The sequence below is a fragment of the Equus quagga genome, chromosome 7 (assembly GCF_021613505.1).
Source record: "Equus quagga isolate Etosha38 chromosome 7, UCLA_HA_Equagga_1.0, whole genome shotgun sequence".
Taxonomy (NCBI): domain Eukaryota; kingdom Metazoa; phylum Chordata; class Mammalia; order Perissodactyla; family Equidae; genus Equus; species Equus quagga.
In genome coordinates, this window is record NC_060273.1 from 114,158,723 (window position 1) to 114,182,472 (window position 23,750).

Consider the following 23,750-nt stretch of genomic DNA (forward strand, 5'->3'; position numbering starts at 1 on the left):
TGGATTCCTAACCTGGAGTCCACAGATTCTGTAAGAGCTACATAAAACTTCTAAAAATAAATTCAAAATGTGATGAATACATAATTTCACTTTTCTCGGTACAGAATCTACAACGTTCATCTGATTTGCAAGTATCAACAACCACGGTCCCTGACTTTTCAAGTCTTTTCTGGATCTCGTATTGTATTACTGCAATAGGCAGAGAATCACAGGAAGCAGTCAACAGGCACGAATCAGAGCGACAGAAGATAGGCAGAGAAGTTATTGCTTTCCCTATTCCTCTACCAGTGCTGAGGTGTTTTCACCTTTTCCCAAAGTTACTTCAGGGTCCACGCATCCATAATGAGCTACATCCTTGGACGAAGGGAACCCCTGTGTGCAGAATACAAGGCGTGCAACATTTGCTGTTATTAAATCATAAAAGAATTCTTGGACATGCACAAACTAGATTTACACAACTCCTACCACATGCTATTTCCATTAGCTTTTACTGCAAGGAAAATCCTTCATGACACTACCAAGTGAGGCTTCAGAATGACTGAAGCCATATGCTGATTGTTAGCAGCTTCTTAGAAACATGGTTTTGATTGCCTTCTAAAAGGACAGAGGCCAATAAACTGAAGGGGAACTGGGGAGGACAGGGGGGAGAAGAAGCAGTATTAAAATGATGAGCTATTGAAAAGATACAATTAAAAATCCAAAATTGGCACATTTGTCCATAAAGTGAAGGCCCCAGGAGACACCACCACGCTCACTGTGTACCTCCCAAGCTAAGCGAGAGAGACAAGCTGGCACTAACCTCCCCACTTCCTTGTTGGCACAGAGACAGGGGGCGAGGAGGACAGGGGAAGTGCTCTCTTCTGTCCACATCTGAAAGCCCAGCTAACTCTTACCAGACATGGGGAGAAAAGATGTCTCAGGATGAGCCATATAAAACTACCATCTTCATAAGTAAAAAATATTGGTCTGATATTGGCAATGTCATATGGTTCAATCTATATATGGAATACCTCCAAAGCAGGAGATTTTAGCTATTTTGGCATTAACAAGGTATTTCTGATTCATCTTTCTTTGGCAGAAATGATTAAGACTCTGGAGAAAAGAAGATGTGTAATTCACTGTGAAATCAAGTTGACCCATTCTTTTTTTTTTTTTTCCGTTAAGGAAGATTGGCCCTGAGCTAACATCCGTGCCAATCTTCCTCCATTTTTGTATGTGGGATGCCTCCACAGCATGGCTCAATGACTGGCATGTAGGTCCACACCCAAGATCAGAACCAGGGAACCCTGGGCCAACAAAGTCAAGTGCATGAACTTAACTACTATGCTACTGGGCTGGCCCCTAAGTTGACCCATTCTTAATGATTATAATAATGTCTTAAAAAGAAAGAAATGTTAAAATTCCAAGACATCTCTTAAGCCAACTCAGAATAAAAGAGTTATGCTTCTTACAGGATTTAAATTAACAAATCTTTGTCCAGAACCTATTTTGCACTAAGTGCAGGTTGCTGGGTAAAAGGACACTTGCAGGGTTTCTCTGCATTAATCTTAAAGTAAGGGAGAAATCCTTCAACAAATAGGGAGCAACTAATACCCAGTAATTATTTGCTAACAAAGAAAGACTTCTGCATCATCAGCATCATCTCTGAAATTGTTAGATATTTTTTTTTTAATCCTTGGTGCATATAATCATAGTATTCAACAGTCCGGATATACTATAATTTAACCAATTCTCAACTGCTGGATAGATAGGTTATTTCTAATTTTTTTATGTTGTCAATTTTTCTACAATTAATATCTTCGATATTAAGAATAGTAGGGTTTGGCATAAGATTATATTATGCAAAGGAAATTTCACAGCTATTAAAGTTTAAATGTTAAAATTTAAAGTTCCCACTGAGTTTAGGAATAGATGGAAGAAGCATTCGGCCAAGCTGCTCAGCCTCTCACAAGCATGGAGTCTCTTGGTTTCTCTCTACTGAGGCTCATCTAGGGGAGTGAGACGAGGGAAGTTCTTCATCTCCTACAAATCCAAGGGAAAATCCGATTTGATTAGCTTTATAAAGTTTTTATTTAAATTACTTTGCAACTCAAAATTCCCAGGTTTTCCTCAGAGAATTCATCAAGAGATCATTTTTCAAACAGCAAAATTTAAAGCATTGAGTAGCTTTTTTTCTAGTTTTATTGAGATATAGTTGACATATAACATTGTATTAGTCCAAGGAGTACAATACAATGATTTAATATGTGTGTATACTGAAAAATGATTACCACAATAAGCTTAGTTAACATCCATCACCTCATATAGTTACAATCTTTTTTCTTATGATGAGAACTTTTAAGATTTATTCTCTTAGCAACTTTCAAACATACAATGCAGTATTGATAACTATGGTTAACATGTACATTACATCTCCAGGACTTATTGATCTTATAATTGGAATTTTGTATCTTTTGACCCCCTCCACCCATATCCCCCAGCCTCAACCTCTTGCCTCTGGCAACAACCAATCTGTTCTCTGTATCTATGAGTTTGGTTTTTTTTTAGATTTCACATGTAAGTAAGATCATAAAAGATTTTTCTTTCTCTATCTGACTTATTTTGCTTAGTATAATGCCCTCAAAGTCCATCCACATTTTCTCAAATGGCAGAATTTCCTTCTTTTTTTATGGCTGAATAATATCTCATCATATATATATAAAATAATATGTAATTATCATCTATCTATATAATATATATAATTATCATATGTACTAATATATCATATTTTCTTTATCCATTCATCTGTTGATGGACATTTAGGTTGTTTCCATGTCTTGGCTATTGTAAATAATGCTGCAATGAACATAGGTGCATAGATATCTTTTTGAGATAGTGATTTCATTTCCTTTGGATATATACCCAGAAGTGGAATTGCTGCATCATATGGTAGTTCTATTTTTAATTTTTTGAGGAACCTCTATACTATTTTCCATAGTGGCTGCACCAATTTACATTCCCACCAACAGTGCACAAGGGTTGACTTTTTTCCACCTCCTCGCTGGCACTAATGTTATCTCTTGTCTTTTTGATAATAACAATTCTAACAGGTGTCAGTGATATCTAACTGTGATTTTGATTTGCATTTTCTTGATGATTAGTGATGTTGAGCACATTACCTGATGGCTATTTGTATGTCCTCTTTGGAAAAATGTCTATTCAGTTCCTCTCTCCCTTTTTTAATTGGATTGTTTGACTTTTGCTAGTGAGCTATATGAGTTCTTCATATATTTATATATTTTATTAAATATTTATATATTTAGGATATGAACCCCTTATCAGATAGATGATTTAGAAATATTTTCTCCCATTTTGTAGGTTGGCTTTTCATTTTGTTGATGGTTTCCTTTGCCATGAAGAAGTTTCTGAGTTTGATGTGGTTGAAATTGTTAGATCTTGACAGTAACCACTGCAGCTATGTTCAGAACAGAAAATCCCAGGGGCATGAAGAGTAGACCTTGACTTATAGTGTTAGTGTTGCTGGTTGTTGGGCGCCCTAAAGAAAAGCATCAGTGCAATTAGACAGGCTCTGGCTTTGTCATTTCTAGCTGCAGCTCCCCAGGGAAAGTGGCAGAGGAGCCTGTGTTCTAGAAGGGTCGCCTGTAAAATTTACAACCTCTGTCAGCTCCTGTCGGTTGACCATCCAAGGAAGGCCCATCTGTTTGTTTGGCTTTTTCCTGAGGGAGGCAGAAAGGGACTACGTCTGTTTTGTAACAAGCTGAAGTCCCTAATAAGAGAAAGCTTTGTGAGTGAGTCAAAATATTGAAACAGATAATATGCTGACATGCACAAAATTTTAAAATTTACAACTTTCACCAATTTAAAAACATGCATGCTGTCAAATTGTTTTCTGAGCATTTCTCCCCCTAGTGCAATAGTGAGGCCAATTGCCACCCCACATATTCAAGTGAGTTCAGGGACAACCCATAGTCTCCACCAGACCCTCAGTTATTATTAGTGAATCCACAGGTATTAATAATAATAACAGTAATAGTTCACAGTAAATAGTAATAATAATAAACTTGTATAATAATTAAAATTCCAGCTAAAATTCTGTACCAAGAAAGAAAATTTAAGATATGATTCTTGCCATGTGGGTCAGAAAAAAAGAAGTCACAAAATTATTTTAAAATTTACCAAATAAAACACAGATAGATGTTTAGCAATAATTTCTAAAACAAAAAATATGAACAATAAATAGCATAGGGGTAAAGAGGAAAAGGACCTCAGATGGGAGCTGGAGGGGTCAAGGTAGCATTAAGGAGACAGAGCTTTAATTGATGGCTTCTTGTTTTGTTTCATTTTTTCACAGTGAGAGGAAAGGTAGTGGGTACCAAGTGGAGAGCCAGGACAAGCAAAAATAAAGAAGCAGAAAATGACATTTTTGGGAGTTAGTGAGTACAGAACTCCTTTGCTGGAAATAAAGGACCAGATTTTTTTTTAACTCTAGTCTTCAGCGAGAGAGTTGTTGGAGGTGATATAACTTTTTTTCCCAGCAGTGGGGTTAGTGAGAAAGACCAATGATTTGTTAACTTGCTCTCCATTAAGGTAACTGGCCTGGAATCTACCTTGGTTTCTGATGCTCTGAAAAGAGAAGGTATACAAACGTCCAGAACGGAAATCTAGTAGCTAAAATAGATGCAATTTTGTAAAGTACTAGCTCACATCCAAAAAAGGAAGTAATAACTAAACTCACTCATTTCCAATCTTCAAAGACAAATCAAAAGATAACTCTGGGCTGGCCCCGTGGCATAGTGGTTAAATTTGGCGCTCTATGCTTCGGTGACCCGGGTTCACAGGTTCAGATCCCGAGTGCAAACTTACAGCACTCAACGAGCCATGCTGTGGCGGCAAGCCACATAGAAAAAAAGAGGAAGATTGGCATAGAAGTTAGCTCAGGGTCAATCTTCCCCAAGCAAAAAGGGGAAGATTGGCAATGAATGTTAGCTGAGGGCCAATCTTCCTTATCCCACCCCCCAAAAAAAAAGAAAGGAAAGAAAATAATAACTCCATTCAGCACATTAAAAGACTCATCTGGGCCTTCTAGGCTATTCCCTGTAGTGTGGGAGCTTGGTAAGTGGCCTGACAGAGCTCTCAGATGCATTGAGCTTTTAACATCTTTCAGAAAAGCGGTTAGAAATAACAACAGTATCACAAGAACAAATCTTTAATAGTCAACGAAAAAGCCAAGGAAAGCCCAGCAGCAGAAGAAGGAATGACAGGAAAGGAACAGACAAAAGTCAGGCAATTTTAACTAAAGCCACTCATTTCCTCATTTCTGAGCCAGGTGAGTTGCTGTTAGACATCTGGGCTGATTAGTGTCAGCTGGAGAAGGAAGCAGGTGGCAGTAAAGCCAAATAATCATCTTCATAATAACTAAGATTTGTACAGCACTTTATAAATTGCGTAACACTTTCAAATATATGATGTTATTTAAAACTCACAAGAATTGATGCAATCAACAGGATGCGTCTTATCCTCATTACAGAAAAACAGAAGCTCTCAGTACCTCCGTAAGTAACCACCCAGTTATTCCCAGAGTAAGTTGTTGAACTGGTCTTCTGTCTTCTAGTCCAATGGTCTTTGACCACAAAATTGTTTCCTCTACCTTAAAGGCACAAAACAGTTAAAAAGATCTATATAGAGAAAACCTTCTTTTATTTTTGCTAATCCAAGATGTCCCTAAGTGTTTTAAAAACTTCATTACTGACTCTAAAAATACATTTCCAGCCCAATAGCCCACTGAGTGTAGGCCAGAGTGTGGGGGTCCCTGCCTTTCTCAAAGGGAGAGAATTAATGCCTAAGGCACACTTTGTACATCATGAATTAAGTTCTCTCCTATGCAAAGAATGTCACTAGTTAGCCACCATCCTTGGGAGAACCAAGAAAACAGTTACTCAAATAGTCTGTGTTCCATGGTTTGAATGAGAATCCTGATAGTACACTTATCTTTGAAGAAGGAGTCCCTTGGCGATAGGATGGGAGTACCTCTTCTCCCTGCCTATCCTCCATAGCGGCTTATACAATAAAGGTGATGATACTGATAACAACTGTTGTTTATTGAGATTTTACTACATGCCAAGGGCTATAGTAAGTGCTTTACACACATTACCTGATTTAATCCTTACAATAAATTCGAGGGGCAGGTGTTATTATTATTATTTTACTATCATTACCATTTTACAGATGACAAATTTGAGGCTGATAGAAATCAGTTAACCTTGTCCAAAGTCACAGGTGGAATAAGGAGCAGAACTGAAATTTAAACTGAGGTCAGTTCAGTGCAAAGCCCTCCCCTTACCCACTACTCTGTAGCACAACAGATGGTACACTATGCTGTTTTTGTTGTCGCACAGGATGACTACTTCTCCTCCACCCCATCCTCAACTATTTCAAAGAGCAGACTTGTAAGCAGACCAACAAAAACAATGATTGGGCAACAAATTGGCCCTTGACATTTGAATCGATGTTGAAACCTAAAATAAGCATAAAATCATGAATTATATAAGACTGTAAAGTGAAGGAATCTCAAGAGATCATAGACTCTTTCATTCATTCAAATAATATTCACTGGGAGTCTACTATGTGCTAGATAATGCAGTAGATGCCAAAGATGAAAAAAATGAAAAGTCATACTTCTTGGCTTTGAGGAAACTATATTCTAGAAGGAAATATAGGCACACAAACAACTGAAATAGAGTTAACGAGTGTAACTATGAGGTATGTACAAATTAAAGAGGGGCTCAAAGAAGAGAATGATCAGCTCTGTTTGGGGTCCCAGGATGAGTTTCCAGAAAAAGGTGCTTGAACTGAGTCTTGAAGTGTGAGTGGGAGTTTGACAGGTAAATTATGTGGGAATGACACTCCAAGAAAAGAAGAGAACATTCAAAAGGATGGGATACAAAATCCCATGGGAGGTTTGTGAATACTTCAACACGACTAAAGTGTAGGATGAGAGAAGGGGCAGTAGAGAGAGATTAGTGAGGCTGGTCCTGAAGGGCCCTGTAAGTTGTTCAGTGGGAGATGAGATGCCATTGAAATCAGAAAGGAGATTATTGCAGTAGATTGGGAAAGAAAGGATGGGGAGCTGAGCTGAGGCAGCATCACTAGAAGAAACAGGTTAAAGAGGAGAGGTAATAAGGAAGCCAAATCAACAGAGCTGAACAGAACTGCTGATAAAAATGAAGCAGTTTGGCAGATCACGGGAGAGGGGAGGAGTCAAGAGGATGACATCCAGGTTCTTGGTTTGGGTTAGATGAGTGAATGCGCAGGGCAGGGAAAAGATGAGGAGTTCAGTAGGAGTAGTTTGAGATAGTAGGATCTGCAGAAACTCTGGTGAATGTTCTGCAGGAGAGTAGATACATGGAGAGACTCAGTCCTGTAGATCATCAAAAAGAATCCTTGTTTTCCTGGCCAAAATAAAATCTTCCCATTGGTAGCATCCAGGTGACCATTTTCCTCACCTTGAAAAATACTGGCATTTTGAATTTATATTACTCCTTTCTTTCTAAGAGATTGGAGCTCCGTTTCCCCCAACTGCAAATAAGCATACATAGGAATTCCCTAACTCCTTTTAATATATATTTTTTTCTGAGAGATTCTAGTCTTCAGCTCTAATTTCCTACCAATGAACCATTTGTAATACAAATACACAAAGGATTGTATGGAACAATGATCAACTTATACTTAAGAACCTGTTTACTCTAGTCACTTTGTAAAAGTTAAGTGGAAGCTGGGTGAAAAGGTGGGGTTAACAATAGTGTACCTTGTTGTGAAGGGAAAAAAAAAAGTTCTCAAATAGCACACATTAAGAAACTCCTCTGTATATAAAAACTTGACTTAAAAAAATTGTTTTTAAATGTTTAATTGGGCATCAGGCCCTTAGGGTGCAGTGTTACAGTAAAAACCAAAGAACTAAAATAAATTCATGTTTACTCCCATAATTGTCTTGAATTGCAAATAAAGGATTACCGAAAGGTAATATGAGGGAGGAAATTCCTTCCGTGTTAAAGATTAAAGAGTGCAGATAGGGTGAAAATGAACTGATAAGTCTCATGTGTGTCTGAGTAAGCCAGAAATGTGAGCAAGAGAGAAATGTTAAAGGACATTCTAATTAAGACTAGGATAAAAGGCGTTCGGCTAAGCAGTCACATCTGGCTTCTAGTGATATCAGTCTGCTTAATGGAAATAATGAGTTAGGGTGGCGAGATTGTTTGAGTCTCTTGTGAATATTAGACCTATTTCCTCAGTGAGTCAGACTTAGAATGTCAGAGAGATCAATTTATGTGAATACAATTAATAAGGTAATTAAGAAATAGAGACAGTTCAAGAGGATATTGCCTGAAAATTAATAACCGACTGGAAAGGATGAGGGTCCTAGGAAACAGTGCATTAAATAAAGGTCAGCATGGGGAATTTCTATCGATAAGATAGCTATTCTGTAAGGTGTCCAGGGTTAGTATCTGAAGGCCATCTGCTAAAAAATAAAACTCAAACAAGGTTTCTTGGAATTGTATGTCCTATAATTTTACATCATAGAGAGCCCAAAGAAAGGAGGGCAGAAATAGGTAGGCAAAAGGAAAAGGAACCGTCGTACATGGAAAAGAGCACCTGGTCCGGAGTGAGGGTCCCAGTTCCACTCCCACCTCTGCTAGAGATTAGCTGTTAAACTGGAATGACACACTTCACCTCAGGGCCTCAATTTCTTCATTGGTCAAATGGGATGGTTGAACTCTATGACCTCTGCCATTTCTTGCAGCTCTGAAATTTGAATTATGAAAGCAGTTCCTTAACAACCCAAAAAAAAGCAAAAAAAAAAAAAAATGAATACTTGGGCCAGAAAAAGGAGTGATAATTGTTGGCTGTTGGTGTTGAATAACTACCAACAGGAATTGAAGCCCCAAATTTTAAAGAAAAAAGAAAAATATAAAAGGAATCATCTCATTTTCTTAAGTCATGCATCTGAAAACAAAAAGGAGAAATGAAATGTGGGACTGTGGTTTATTTCTCTTTGCAGCTCCTGCTACCTGTAGCCAGATAATTTACTCTTGTAAGAAGTCCAGCGACAACTGTCAACAAAATATCCCTTGTAATAAGAAACAACGTAAAGCATTCAGCTCAAAATTCCATCCCCTCAGTGACAATGTTCTCCGGAAACCAAAGCTTAAAAATCCCAGGAGCTTGTTCAACTAGAAAGTGTCTTTGCTAACCAGACACTCCACGGTTAGGTGAGCACTTCTTTGAAGATAGGCACCAAATACCTTATGTATACAGAGGCAAGCAAGAAAACAAACAGACAGTTGCCTGTCTGGACCTCAGTTTACCTCCCACTTCTCCAAAATGCTCCAAACCCTGAACATCCATGGAAGTTTCTAAGCTGAAGTTTGGTTACTCAACTTGGACTGAAACATCAGTACAAGGACTGCGAGAAGCAGACTAACTGCAAAAGTCAATTTTCCTCAGAACAAAAAGCAAGGGGGTTGGGGGGGGTGGTGAAGCAGGGAGGAGATTAAAGCCCTCACATCGCTATGAATACACTCGAAACACCATGATATGTGGGAAGAACAATGGCAGAAGTAAGCTGAGAGACTTTCTCTTTCCTTGGAAACCCACCATGCTGGGGGAACAGCCTAAAGGTGGGGAAGGGAGTCAACTCTGGGATCTGAGGTCATCCATGCAGAAGTGGAGCTGGGGGGATCTGATATTTCAAGGCAACATGAGGGTTTTTGGAACTAGGTTGTCAAAATATCAGAAGCAGCAGCACGGAAACAAGCCACTGAGACAAACAAGAGAATCAAACTTTTTCAAAGCCCCTGCCTGCTGAGAACCAAAAGCATGGCTCCACCCCTTGATCTCCCCTGGGCAGGAGATGGCAGCATGTTTGGGTAGATGGGAAGGACTGAAAAGTCTCAATGCTGGACCCTTCCCAAGGGTCTTTGGTGGCATGTTCATTCTTCCCCACAAGTACCCGGGCACCAGTAGAATTGGGTGAGAATGAACACCAAGGCCAGTTTTTGAAGGGAAAAATGAGTCACTTGGCACCAGGCAGCTTCCAAAGCAGGTGCAAGCAGAGAAGGACTGTGGCTCCTGCTGAGAGGGGGACGGGCAGGCTGTGGGGCAGAAGGGAAGGCTGACTGTTGGTATCCTGCAAATGGCTATAGTAGGAGCTTCCAGTACCCTCTGGCAAGGCTGCCTTCTCTCCCAGACTCGCTGCATAGCCTGCCAGCCTCTGCAGCACCCTCAGGGCCAACCAGGGACCTCCCAAAATGCCACTGAGGAATCACATTTCCCATCCCCAAGGTCCCACTTGCATCCTTGTTTCCCAAGCAGAGCAATGCGGCATTCTTTGAAGAGCGATGTAAATACCAAGAGTAGAAACCTAAACAAAGTACAGCAGAGTCTTCCCTTCTGACTACCCCCCTGAGGAGCCTTCATCGCAAAGGGAGCCCAGTTTTTCAGGTCCCCAAGCAGTAAAAAGATTATTTTGACAGTTGATGATTTGAAAAGATTACAGTTTGTGATTAATTATTTAAAACGCATGTCCTTAGCAAAAGACATCTGGATAGGTTATCATTGGATAAAGCACTTAGTTGATGTTTTGGGGTTTTTGCTGTTATTTTAAACAAAACAGTTTATTTGGAGAAGCAACATACCATATCATGGTAATACATAGAAATAATTATAATTGACCTGAAGTCACCCAGAAGAGCAGCCATGATAAATATAGTTAAATATACTCACCGGGACATCTGTATGTTACGCTTAGGTTTTTCTTTATGGCTCAAGTGTTTTATGTAATAGAGAGTAGTGAGCTAGAAATTCAAATCTACATTCTAGTTCAAGCCACTAGTCAGTTATGGTACCTTGAGCAATTCACCTCCTTGGGACTCAGTTTTCTTACATGTAAAATGAAGACATTGGTGACCTGTAAAATTCCTTCCAGTGCCAAATTAATGGTCCAATATCATGGACAATGATTAGAAGAAAGGGGTGGAAGGGAAGAATGTTCCAGCCTGGTCAGGAATTTCAAGACAATCACAAGGCCTGGGCAGTCTTTGCCAATTATTCCCCATTGTGACAGTTTGAGCATAAGAAGGGAATAATATTAATGTGTAAGAATTTACAATACCGTTTTATTAGTTTGCAGATGTTAATGTAGTAGTTGGTTGACAACTGGAGGCTATTCCCAGGCCTTCCCCCAGGAGACATCTGGCAACGTCTAGAGACATTTTTGGTTGTCATAATTGGTGTGGGGTTGGGGTGAGAGGGATGGAAGGATGAGGGGGTGCTACTCGCATCTAGTGGGTAGAGGCCAAGGCTTCTCCTTAACGTCCCACGATGCACAGGACAGCCCCTCACCACAAAGAATTATCTGGCCACAAATGTCACTAATGCTGCTGAGAAGGAGCTCTTTGTACACAACGACTAGTCGGGTAGCAGAGTGATGAAGCTGGGAGGTGAGCTGGAGAGGCAGTCACCTTTCATCTTTACCAGGTTGGAGCCAGGTAGGGACAAGGGCTTACTATTGCCAAACCTTCCAATTGCTCCAAAGACATAAATCTAGATTTTTATATGAACTCATCTGCCTTTTAAGCCCTGGTGACAACTAATTCAATTCTTTCAAAATACTAAACTTTCCCTGGTGGGGGATTAGGAGAGGTCAGATTCAGGCTGCCGGCTGCCAGTTTGCCACCTCCATATTAAATCTTAGATAGTAAAAACCAACTACATTCCCATAGCCATCAAGAGAAACTGTTCAAAAGAAATACGGCCACCTGAGCTATTGTGCAAATAAGATTAGTTTAAACAGAGGTTTTGGGGGCAGGGGACTGTCCAATTGCATAACTGTGAGAACCGTGAAGTGAGTGATGGGGAGCAGCAGATGAAAGGCCTGTGTTTCTTCCTCTATCTTGAATTTAGTCAACACTCAGATTTTGTATGGTTTGAATGCAAATTTGATTTTCTCTTTTTTCAACTCAGATTTAATCCAGGAGCCACAAGCCAGCACAGGTGATGAGGCAAAAGCCTTCTCAAAATTGGCCATGCCCTTCAATGAGCAATCCTCGGCCCTGGCTTCCTGGATGCTGTGGCTTGCTCAGGAGCAGTTGTGCAGGTGACCCTTCTTGCTTCACCAGGTCATGGAAATCTGGAGCAGGGAAAGCCCAAAAGGATCTCTGACATGTCTGGGAGAGAAGAAAGCTGTTGACACTTCTTCACGGCTGAGGCAATTCCTTGTTTGTATCTCAAATTAAAAATCATCAGGCTGGCCCCAGGCTTCTTGCTGCATGTTGATGGACCCTTCCTCTGGCCTTGTCCTGGCTTCAGCCACCTGACTTGGACACCAGACACTTGCACTTTGGAGCACTTGGCATTTACTTTCTCGGTGACTAAACACTGATGCAATGATTCCATTTTCTACCATGTAATTTCATCCGAAAAGTTCTGGAACCCAAAGATGCCACTTGTTTACTAGTAACTTTGCAGGGGAGGTAACATTACATTAGTTTCTAAAGCACTTCAAGATCTTCTCATGTTGCTATCACATCTATTGTGACTGTGATGCATTAGAACCCTGTGAAGTCAGTAGGTGTGGTCTTATACCCATTTCACAGATAGCAATAGCCAACCTTTGATCCACATAACAACCCACGGGACAGGTAGTGGAGCACAGACTCTGGAGCCAGATTGTTTGGATTCAAATCCTGGTATCATCTCCTATCAGCTGTACAAGTCATTTTTTTCTCCATGCTTCAGTTTCATCAACTGACAAATGAGAAGAGTAGTATCTACCTCATGGAGTTGTAATGAGAATTAAATGAGGTAATACATATGTAAAACACTTAGGAAATGGCCTGGCACAAAGTAAGCACTATAGTGTTAGCTCTCAATACCATCATTTTCCAGATGAGGAAACCAAAGCACAGAGAACCCAGGCAGTCTAACTATAAAGTACAAGCTTGTAACAATTTCACTGTCACTCTGTGAAGAAACCAAGAAACAAAGTGCTGAGCAATATGTCATCATGCAAAGAGGAGGTTGAGAATTTGAAATCTGGGGCTCGTGACTCCAGATCTAGTGCCTTTCCACCTCACCCTGTGGCCCTTAGGTATCACAGCATGTGTAAGAGAATAAGCGATGAAGGTGAAAAGACGTCTGCAACACAGCAATTGGCCCCATCCTACCTTGAACAGAACCAAGAGTGTCTTTACGAAGCACTGAGGTAGAAGACGACTACGGCCCTCTGGAACCAAGACAGGTGAGAGGAAGAATAGAGTAATCAGTCCAGAAACACAGTTCCTGTAAACTCATTGAGCTATTACCATTAAGTTACCTCTGGTGTGCGTGTTTCAACACACCAGCAAAGAAGCGCTCATTCCCCACAGGGAATTATTTGAGTTCAGCCAAACACACTAAGTTGTGCTTTAAGTCAAAATAATTGCCCATTCCTGCACTGGAGGGATTCAAATACATGGTGACTTGCTGGGTGTCCAGAAATTGATCACTTCATCATCAAATGAGCCAGCCAGGGGAGCAATTGCTCCGGCAAGAAGGTTAACAGGAGAGAAAATGAATCAGCATCTTATTGCTACAAATACGTTTTCACTGCTATGACTAAAAATGGCCGTGATTTTTTTAAAGTTCAGATACCTAGATATTTTACTGCTGAAAATGTCAAACCACTGAGCTGTTGTTATAATAACTGACCACACTATGATACATTTCATGACTCTTTTTCTGTTGTTATGTGGTCAGCCTTACAAATTCTGAATAAATTTGAGCTTTTGCTGATCTGCTTTCCTGCATGCAGCATTATTGGCTCTGAAGGAAGCGTTAGATTTGTAGGCTGTGAACGTATGTTATGAGTAATACCAGGGTACAAATGTTTCCAAACCTTTATACATGCTCTTTGTTTCCTAGTAAAACTCTTGTAAGGTCCTCCAAGGGGCCTGCCTCAGCCAACCTAGGAATTCACTCAACCTGTTAAGTTAATATAGTAACGTGCAAGTCAGGGCTTCTCTGATTGTTGCTGCATGCAATAGGATGTGATGGTTTTTAGAAGTGGCTTGTTTAAAAGCTTGCACTTCCTCGGAAGAAGGGTTCATGTGATACGAATAAGTCATTATTACAATCATCATACATATTCATTAAATACAGTTATTTTTCGAGTATGTGTAGAATAAAATATGCCAGACTTTAATTTTAAAATAGGATGACACCTTTCTAATGCAGGTATGCCTCACTTTAAATAAACCAGTTGTTTTGTGAACAGCTGAATGTGTGTGAGAGGTTACCTGGCAATGCTCAAGCTGGGCGAGTCTCTCCTTGGGTGTCTGTTCTCTACTGGCACCTGTTACCCAGGGGCCTTGCTGATTCAAACTTAGTCCCTCCTTAGACACCAAGAACATAGCTAGATAATCTTTTGAGGCCACCCAGGTTGGGGCATTTCTCAGTCAACAATATCTAAACAGAGATCTTGTGTGTAGTATTTCAGAAAACAACCGACCTTATTTGAGAAGTACCAAAGTAAAACTGGAAACAGATTTCCTTGGTGATTAAGTTAGATAAGTATCACTAATTATAGCATGTATAACCCAGATGTAGTCTCATTTAATCTTGCGTCACAAGGGAATTCATAAGGTCTTTTGGCCCTGGGTGGCTTGGCTGGAGTGTCAGCCCCCTTCTTGCATCATTCACCTTTGGGATTCAGCATTGCCTTCCCCGTGGGGGTTCTCAGCTTCCCTCTGCATTCTCTCAGCCTTCCCCTCTACCTGCAGAAAATTTCTTTACAGAAATTACAGCAAGTGCTGCTGTCAGTAATTTCAGCCGAGACTTCTTCTCTACCCCCTGCACACTTACTCACGGCTTTATCCCAGGCTGATGGCATTGCTGCCCTACGGTGCTCTTCTCTGCAGCTAGTCCCAGAGCTGCACATTTTCTTGTTGTTAACCTGCTTCTTGGGTTAGGTCTCAGATATATCTCACAATCCTTCTTGGCTGGACTGCAGAACATCTCCTGGCCTCTGGGGAGTTGAGGACAAGAGAAGGGCAGAGAAGATGTCACTCAGGACTCCTAGACGTGATTCAGCTGAGGAAACTCAACTTTGAACTCTATTACATGTAGTGTTCTAGGTAATATTTCATTCCAGGCAAGATCTCCTTGGAAAACAAACAAGAAAATGGAGAAGTTTGAATACTCAGTGATCAAAAGTACTCTTCTTGATGATGTCACCACTGGGTCAGGGAGCGTACTGCTTGTATTCAGTGTTCTGGTTATCTATTGCTGCATTATAAAACTGTCCAGAACGGGCAGCTTAAAAAGACAACCATTTTATTATGTCTCCAGATGTCATGGGTCAGAAATTCAGGCAGGGCTTAGCTGGGTGGTTCTTTTGTTCCATGTGGCACGAAAGGAGTTCACTTGGTGATATTCAACTCTCGGGTGGATCTGGAGGTTCCACAACAACTTCACTCTCATGTGGCTTGACAGGGATGGCAGGAAGGGTGGGCTTAGCTGGATCTGTCAACACAAGTTCCCATACTAGGCCATTCTAGCATGGCAGTGCCAGGGAAGTTAGTCTTCTTGTGTGGAGACTCACAGTCCCCAAAGAGTGTTCTAAAAGTCAGGAAGTGAAAACGGAGAGACTCCTAGGGCCTAGGTTCAAAAATTGGCAGTGTCACTTCTGCTACTATTCTATTGGTCAAAGCAGTTACAGAGCCCTCCCACATTCAAAGGGAAGGCAATAGAACTCTCCTCTCAATGAGGAGAGCAGCATACAATAGATGACCTTCTTTAATCTGCCATAGTTACAGACCTTTACCTGACTCAAATGGCCACAGGGTCAGTGACATCACTGCTTCCGCTTCTCTTTCTGATCTCAGTTCTCTTCCAGGTCTTGTACCTTATGCTGGCCATGATGATCATCCAGCTGGGTTGGCCTATACTGGCCAGTCTTGGGGAATAATACCCTGATATTGTCCATTAAATATTTCTGAACTGACTTCTAAGAGCAATGGCTATTCCCTATCAGTCACTCTGCTGTGTAAAAGAAGAGGTGTCCCTTTGGCTAGGGTTGCCAGATAAAATACAAGACACCTAGTTAAATTTGAATTTCAGAGAAACAACAAACTTCTTTTTAGTATAAGTATGTCCCAAATATTGCATGGGATACACTCATACTAAAAAATTATTTATTTAGTCCCATGACCCTAATATTTTACTGACATGGTTAAAGAAATCACTTACATACATAGCAAAGTGCAATAATGGTGACAAGAGTTACAGAAGTCTTTTAACTCTTTGACTTTTCTCTCTCATTCCGTGAGGTTTATAACCATGTTGATTGGGTGAGGGTAAGAAGAATCCAGTACCATCTGAGATTAATCAAAGCTTATAACCACCACTTTGCCAAACTATATACGAGTGGCTTTTACCAAACAAAAATTTCTGTTTAACAGATGCTTCTATCATTCTTTTTCTAAGCTGAAGAAAATCTCTGCACTTAAATGTAGCTATATTGCAAATGTAAAGAGTCAATCAAAAATATTTACTGAAATGGACAAAAACTGAGCACCATCCCCCTGAAAACAGGAATGAGACAAGGATGCCCTCTATCACCACTCTTATTTAACATAGTACTGGAGGTCCTGGCCAGAACAATTAGTCAAGAAAAAGGAATAAAAGGAATCCAAATAGGGAGGGAAGAAGTGAAACTCTCACTGTTTGCAGACAACATGATCTTACATATAGAAAACCCCAAAGAATCCATTGGAAAACTTTTAGAAGTAATCAACAACTACAGCAAAGTTGCAGGGTATAAAATCAATTTGCATAAATCAGTAGCATTTCTATACTCTAATAATGAACTAACAGAAAAAGAACTCAAGAACACAATACCATTCACAATCACTACAAAAAGAATAAAATACCTCAGGGTGAATTTAACTAAGGAAGTGAAGGACCTATACAATGAAAATTACAAGGCCTTTCTGAAATGGATGACGACATAAAGAGATGGAAAGACATTCCATGTACACGGATTGGAAGAATAAACATAGTTAAAATGTCCATTCTACCTAAAGCAATCTACAGATTCAACACAATCCCAATCAGAATCCCAAAGACATTCTTCACAGAAATAGAACTAAGAATCCTAAAATTCATATGCGGCAACAAAAGACCCTGAATTGCTAAAGCAATCCTGAGAAAAAAGAACAAAACTGGAGGCATCACAATACCTGACTTCAAAACATACTACAAAGCTACAGTAATCAAAACAGCATGGTACAGGTACAAAAACAGGTGCACAGATCAATGGAACAGAATTGAAAGCCCAGAAATAAAACCACACATCTATGGACAGCTAATCTTCAACAAACGAGCTGAGGGTATACAACGGAGAAAAGAAAGTCTTTTCAACAAATGGTCCTGGGAAAACTGGAAAGCCACATGTAAAAGAATGAAAATTGACCATTCTTTCTCACCATTCACCAAAATAAACTCAAAATGGATCAAAGACCTAAAGGTGAGACCTGAAACCATAAGGCTTCTAGAAGTAAATATAGGCAGTACACTCTTTGACATCAGTATTAAAAGGATCTTTTTGGACACCATGTCTTCTCAGAGAAGGGAAACAATAGAAAGAATAAACAAATGGGACTTCATCAGACTAAAGAGCTTTTTCAATGCAAATGAAAACAGGATTGAAACAAAAAAACAACCCACTAACTGGGAAAAAATATTTGCAAGTCATACATCCGACAAAGGCTTAATATCCATAATATATAAAGAACTCACACAACTCAACAACAAAAAATCAAACAACCCGATCGAAAAATGGGCAGGAGACATGAACAGACATTTCTCCAAAGAAGATATACGGATGGCCAATAGGCACATGAAAAGATGTTCATCATCGCTGATCATCAGGGAAATGCAAATCAAAACTACACTAAGATATCACCTGACACCCATTAGAATGACAAAAATAACTAAAACTAATAGTAAGAAATGTTGGAGAGGTTGTGGAGAAAAAGGAACCCTCATACACTGCTGGTGGGAATGCAAACTGGTGCAGCCACCATGGAAAACAGTATGGAGATTCCTCAAAAAATTAAAAATAGAACTACCATATGACCCAGCTATCCCACTACTATCCAAAGAGCTTAAAGTCAGCAACTCCAAAAGTCCTATGCACCCCAATGTTCATTGCAGCATTATTTACAATAGCCAAGACGTGGAAGCAACCTAAGTGCCCATCAACAGATGATTGGATAAGGAAGATGTGGTATACATATACAATAGAATTCTACTCAGCCATAAAAAAGAACAAAATCATCCCATTTGCAACAACATGGACAGATCTTGAGGGAATTATGTTAAGTGAAATAAGCTAGATAGAGAAGGACAATCTCTGTATGACTCCACTCATATGAGGAATTTAAAAATATAGACAAAGAGAACAGATTAGTGGCTACCAGGGGAAAGGTGTGGTGGGGGGTGAGCACAAAGGGTGAAGGGGTACACCTACAACATGACTGACTGACAATAATACATAATATAATGATAATTACAACTGAAATTTCATAAGATTGTAACCTATCATTAACTCAATAAAAACTAAAAAAAATTGAAAAACAAAAGACTACTGAATTCCACTCATGTGTGATTACAGCTGTATTCAAGGACAGGAAATTTATACCTCAAAGAAGAAGTGGACAGAAATATTTCCAAAAGTTAATGGAGATGGTCTCCAAGGGGTGGGGATTTGTTTGGTTCCTACCCACTTTACTGTATTTTCCCAATTTTCTGTGATGAATCTGACTTTTATAATCAGAGGAGATGACACTTCACCAAAAGAACAGACTTTGACGCTGGGCAAGAAAATCCAAGATTTGTGGTTGCCATTCCCTCTGCTACAGTATTGGTGATGAAGAGGTGAGGCACTCTTTATTATTCAATAAAATGAGTTATAAAATAAAAAAAAAATTTACTGAATGTGTACTATGTGTTAAGTCAACAAGGAGTATTAACACGTGGTTCTTGCCTGGAAGGAGTTCTGAGTCTAGGAGGGATACAGAGATGTAAACAGATAGTCACAGGCTATGGGATAGATCTTCAAACAATACAAGAGCAGAGTTCAGAGTCTGGCATCATAGAAGAGGTGACATTTGATCTGATTTTGAAAGACAAGTAGCAATTTCCCAGGCAGAGAAGGAGAGCAAAGGCATTCCCAGCAGGTAAAAACAAGTCCTGTAGGAGCTGCCATCCTCGAGTAGCAGAGAAGGTTCTGGTCTAGTCAGAGCTGCAGAAGAGAGACCAGAGCCCCCTCCACTCAGCCTCACTCATGCGACAACTATATGGGAAGGATGAGAGAAGGTCTCAATCCCAGTCAAAACTTAGTAACTGCAAGAGGAAAAGTAACAAGAGCAAGTGATCACAAGACCCAGCAAATAATCAACATAAAGGCAGAAGGAAAGCTGCCCAACTTCTGCAAGGATGAAAAGTAAATTGCTGCTGTAGTTCTGTTCCCCTCTCACTGTGGCAAGAGCCGATTTTCCATGTGAGATTGGCTTGGAGGGCTGTAGAAAATAATCAGCTATTTTTCAGTTTTGGAGATGATGAGCAGAAATATCTCCCTGGTAGACATTTTTCTGACACACTGTGTGAGAAAAAGGAGCAAAACCCTTATAATTCTATTATAAATCCTGTGAGAGCAGGAGCCTAACCTGACTGGAAAGCAAAGATTCTGTGCCTGTTGAAGCCACGGATGCTTGAATATTGCCTAGTTATCATTTAGGATTAGTGCTAGCTCCGTGCTGCAACATCGGCAGGAGAACACGGCGAAGAGCCAGTGTCTAAGGTTAACGAAACAACAGAATCTGTCTTCCTATGTCTGACATGCCTTCAATAATTTCATGTGTCTTTTGTAACTGACTTATAAACTTAACTGTTAAAACTTGAAAGACCCAATGGGATACCACTACACACTTATTAGAATGGCTCAAATTAAAAAAATACATATGACAATACTAAAGGCTGATGAGAATGCAAAGCAGCTAGATGACATACATTACCAGTGGTAATTCTACTTTGGAAAAAAAGTTTGGCGATTTCTTACAAAGTCACTTACATTTCGGTACTTACCCTAGAGACACGAAAACCCATGTCCACACAAAAACTTGCATATGAATGTTTACAGCAACTTTATTCATAAATCCTAAAAGCTAAAAAGAACCCAAAATGTCCAACAACTGGTGAATAGATAAATTATGTTATATCCACATAGCATTAAAAACGAAAGACCAGCAGGGCTGGCCTGGTGGCATTGTGGTTGAGTTTGCTAACTGTGCTTCAGGGGCCCGGGGTTCCTGGGTTCGAATTCTGGGTGTGGACCTAAGCACCGCTTATCAATCCAAGCTGTGGCAGGTGTCCCACATATAAAATGGAGGAATATGGCCACAGAAGTTAGCTCAGGGCCAATCTTCCTCAGCAAAAAGAGGAGGATTGGTGGTAGATATTAGCTCAGGGTTAATCTTCCTCACCAAAAAAATAAATAAATAAAAACAAAAAAGAAAGAACTACAGATAAACACACAACAACATGGATGGATCTCAAAAGCATTATACTAAGAGAAAAAGGTCAAACACAAGGGACTACATACTGAATGATTCAATTAACATAATATTATGGAAAAGAAAGAACTATAGGAACAGAAACCAGGTCGGTGGTTGCTGGTAGTTGGAGGTAGGAAAGGAGATTTACTACAAAGGGTCATGAGGAATTATCCTATATCTTGATTTTGGTGAGTTACATGACTAAATAAATTTCTCATAATTCATTGAGCCATACACCTAAAATGGGTGAATTTTACTGTATGTAAGTTGTCTCTCAACAAACAACAAAATTAACTTGTAGATCTAAAACAGAAAACAAACAAACTTGAGAGTCAATGGGGCATTATCTTGAATTTTCATTTGAATTCTGGTTTGACCATTTCCAGCTCTGAAGGCTTTTGACCCTTATTTAGCCATTTGTTGACCATGGCATACATCATATTGATTGTATTCAACAGTAGACTTGAATGTCTATTAACCATTTTTAGCCAATTTCGAGAAAATTAATCCCTACTGACCATGGCATCCATTGTATGGAATGAACAAACTTCTCTTCTATGCAGCTAGAGAGATCCTAGTTACATAGCATCTTTGAGGGAATTGAGAATATAGTCGCTTAAATTATTTTCTGTATTTTATGGTTTAGATGAGGATCTCCAGTTGAGCCTATAGCTTATATAGATTAACTAGCAAGAAAAGAGACCATGTGAGGATATTAACACAGTGGTAGTCAAATAAGTTGTCTCATTGAGCACTTCATTTTATGAAGTAGTTCTGAATACCACTGAGGGAAAAGATGGAGAGATTTCCTTTACTACTTTCTCTCTGCACCAGCCCTTTTGTTTTCTTTGTTAGAACGTTGACAAAAACAAGTCTCAAACCACAAAACCAAGACTAATTCACCAGGGCTGCCAGCTTTTCTCTTTGAAAACATGTTTCTTATCTTTCTTGTTTTGATAGTCCTGGTGTCGGGATGTAAAATTCCTGAGGTGTTCCTCCAGTAGACTAGGCAGTGCTTCTTTTATGAATAGCTAATCTGAGTCAATAAATTGCTCGTCAAAGGGGCAGAAAAAAATCAGTAGGTCTTGAGAAACACAACAAAGGAGTAACCCTTAGACTGATTTTCTACAGTGACATCTGAGGCGTGTCAGGAGACATCTGGCACTAAGTTTACAATCATGAACTCATCAAGTGAGAGGGAGAGAGAAAACTGACCTCAAAAAAACGGGCAGGGGACATGAACAGACATTTCTCCAAAGAAGATATACGGATGGCCAATAGACACACGAAAAGATGCTCATCATCACTAATCATCAGGGAAATGCAAATCAAAACTACACTAAGATGTCACCTTACACCTGTTAGAATGGCAAAAATATCCCAAACAAAAAGTGACAAATGTTGGAGAGATTGTGGAGAAAAAGGAACCCTCATACACTGCTGGTGGGAATGCAAACTGGTGCAGCCACTATGGAAAACAGTATGGAGATTTCTCAAAAAATTAAAAACAGAAATACCTTATGACCCAGCCATCTCACTAGTGGGTATCTATCCAAAGAACTTGAAATCAGCAATTCCAAAAGTCCTATGCACCCCCCTATGTTCATTGTATTATTTACATTAGCCAAGACATGGAAGCAACCTAAGTGCCCATCAACTGATGATTGGATAAAGAAGATATGGTATATATATATGATGGAATACTACTCAGCCATAAAAAAGGACAAAATCGTCCCATTCACAACAACGTGGATGGACCTTGAGGGTATTATGTTAAGTGAAATAAGCCAGACAAAGACGAACTCTGTATGACTCCACTCATAGGTGGAAGTTAAACATATAGACAAAGAGAACTGATCGGTGGTTACCAGGGGAAAGGCGGGGTGGGGGAGGGCACAAAGGGTGAAGGGGTGCACCTACAACACGACTAACAATAAGATACAACTGAAATTTCACAAGGCTGTAAACTATTATAATCTTAATAAAAAATTTAAAAAAAACAAACAAACAAACCCAAAAATCCAGCAGCATTGAAATTACAAAGCACAATCTTATTTGGGGAAATTTTCTATTAAAACACATGCCGTGCATGTACGTGTGAAATGCTGGTTATAAATATCACTTCGTATCAGTGCCCTTCACTCAGTGCTTCTGGTAGTAACACTTTTACAAGCTGTGCATGCTCCAGCACAGCAGTAGCTAGCGTGTGGTGGAGCAGGGAAGAGGATTACAACCCACAGGAGCATGGGGCCGGGCAGGCATGAGCTACAACTTTATTGAGAAGCAGCACATTTTGACACTTCCCAGCACTGTGATTTGGTCTCCAAACCATTTCAATAAGCTACTGGAAGCCATGGTTAACCACTTAAAAGTGACTTTATTAGAATAGTTCAGTCTTTTTACACTGCCTTCCTTTAAGTACTTTGGGGATTTTCATCCCAGATACTGAATCAATTAACAAATTCATAGACTTTTCCATAAATAGATAATTCTTCTCTGCCTTTAATTTTTGACACACACACATATGCACACACCTAATTTAGGGTCCACAGAGCTTTGCATCTTTCATAAATCTTCTCCTTGACTAAAATTATTTAAAGTGGCTAATATCTGGACCCTTGATTCAAGTATTCGGTATTATAACTGTTATTAGCTTTCATTTCAATTTTAAAAGTCTTGAAAGTGTACTTGTAGTTTAAAGTCTCTCATCATTCAAGCCATATTCGGTGGTTTCTAGAAGTCTGTGTATTTGTCAAGTGCAGTTTAGATTTGTTCTCAGTCACGGGAAAATGATGTTAATGTTCCCAAATTGTAGAATTAATAATAATAGCTAAACTTTACTGTGTACCAGGCCCTATCCCAAGCGCTTTACTTGGACTAACTTATTTGGACTTCACAACAATCCACAGAAGTAGGTACCATTACCTTAATGATGAGAAACGAGGTCACACACCTTTCCTGTACCCACAACCTGGTCTCTGCCATCCAGTTGACCAATTACACTTATCTCGTGCTGCACAATTAGAAACAATGACTGCCAAATAGCAATCTGAAACAAAGATGAATTTATTGGATTGCCTGCAAAGGAGGTCTGCATTA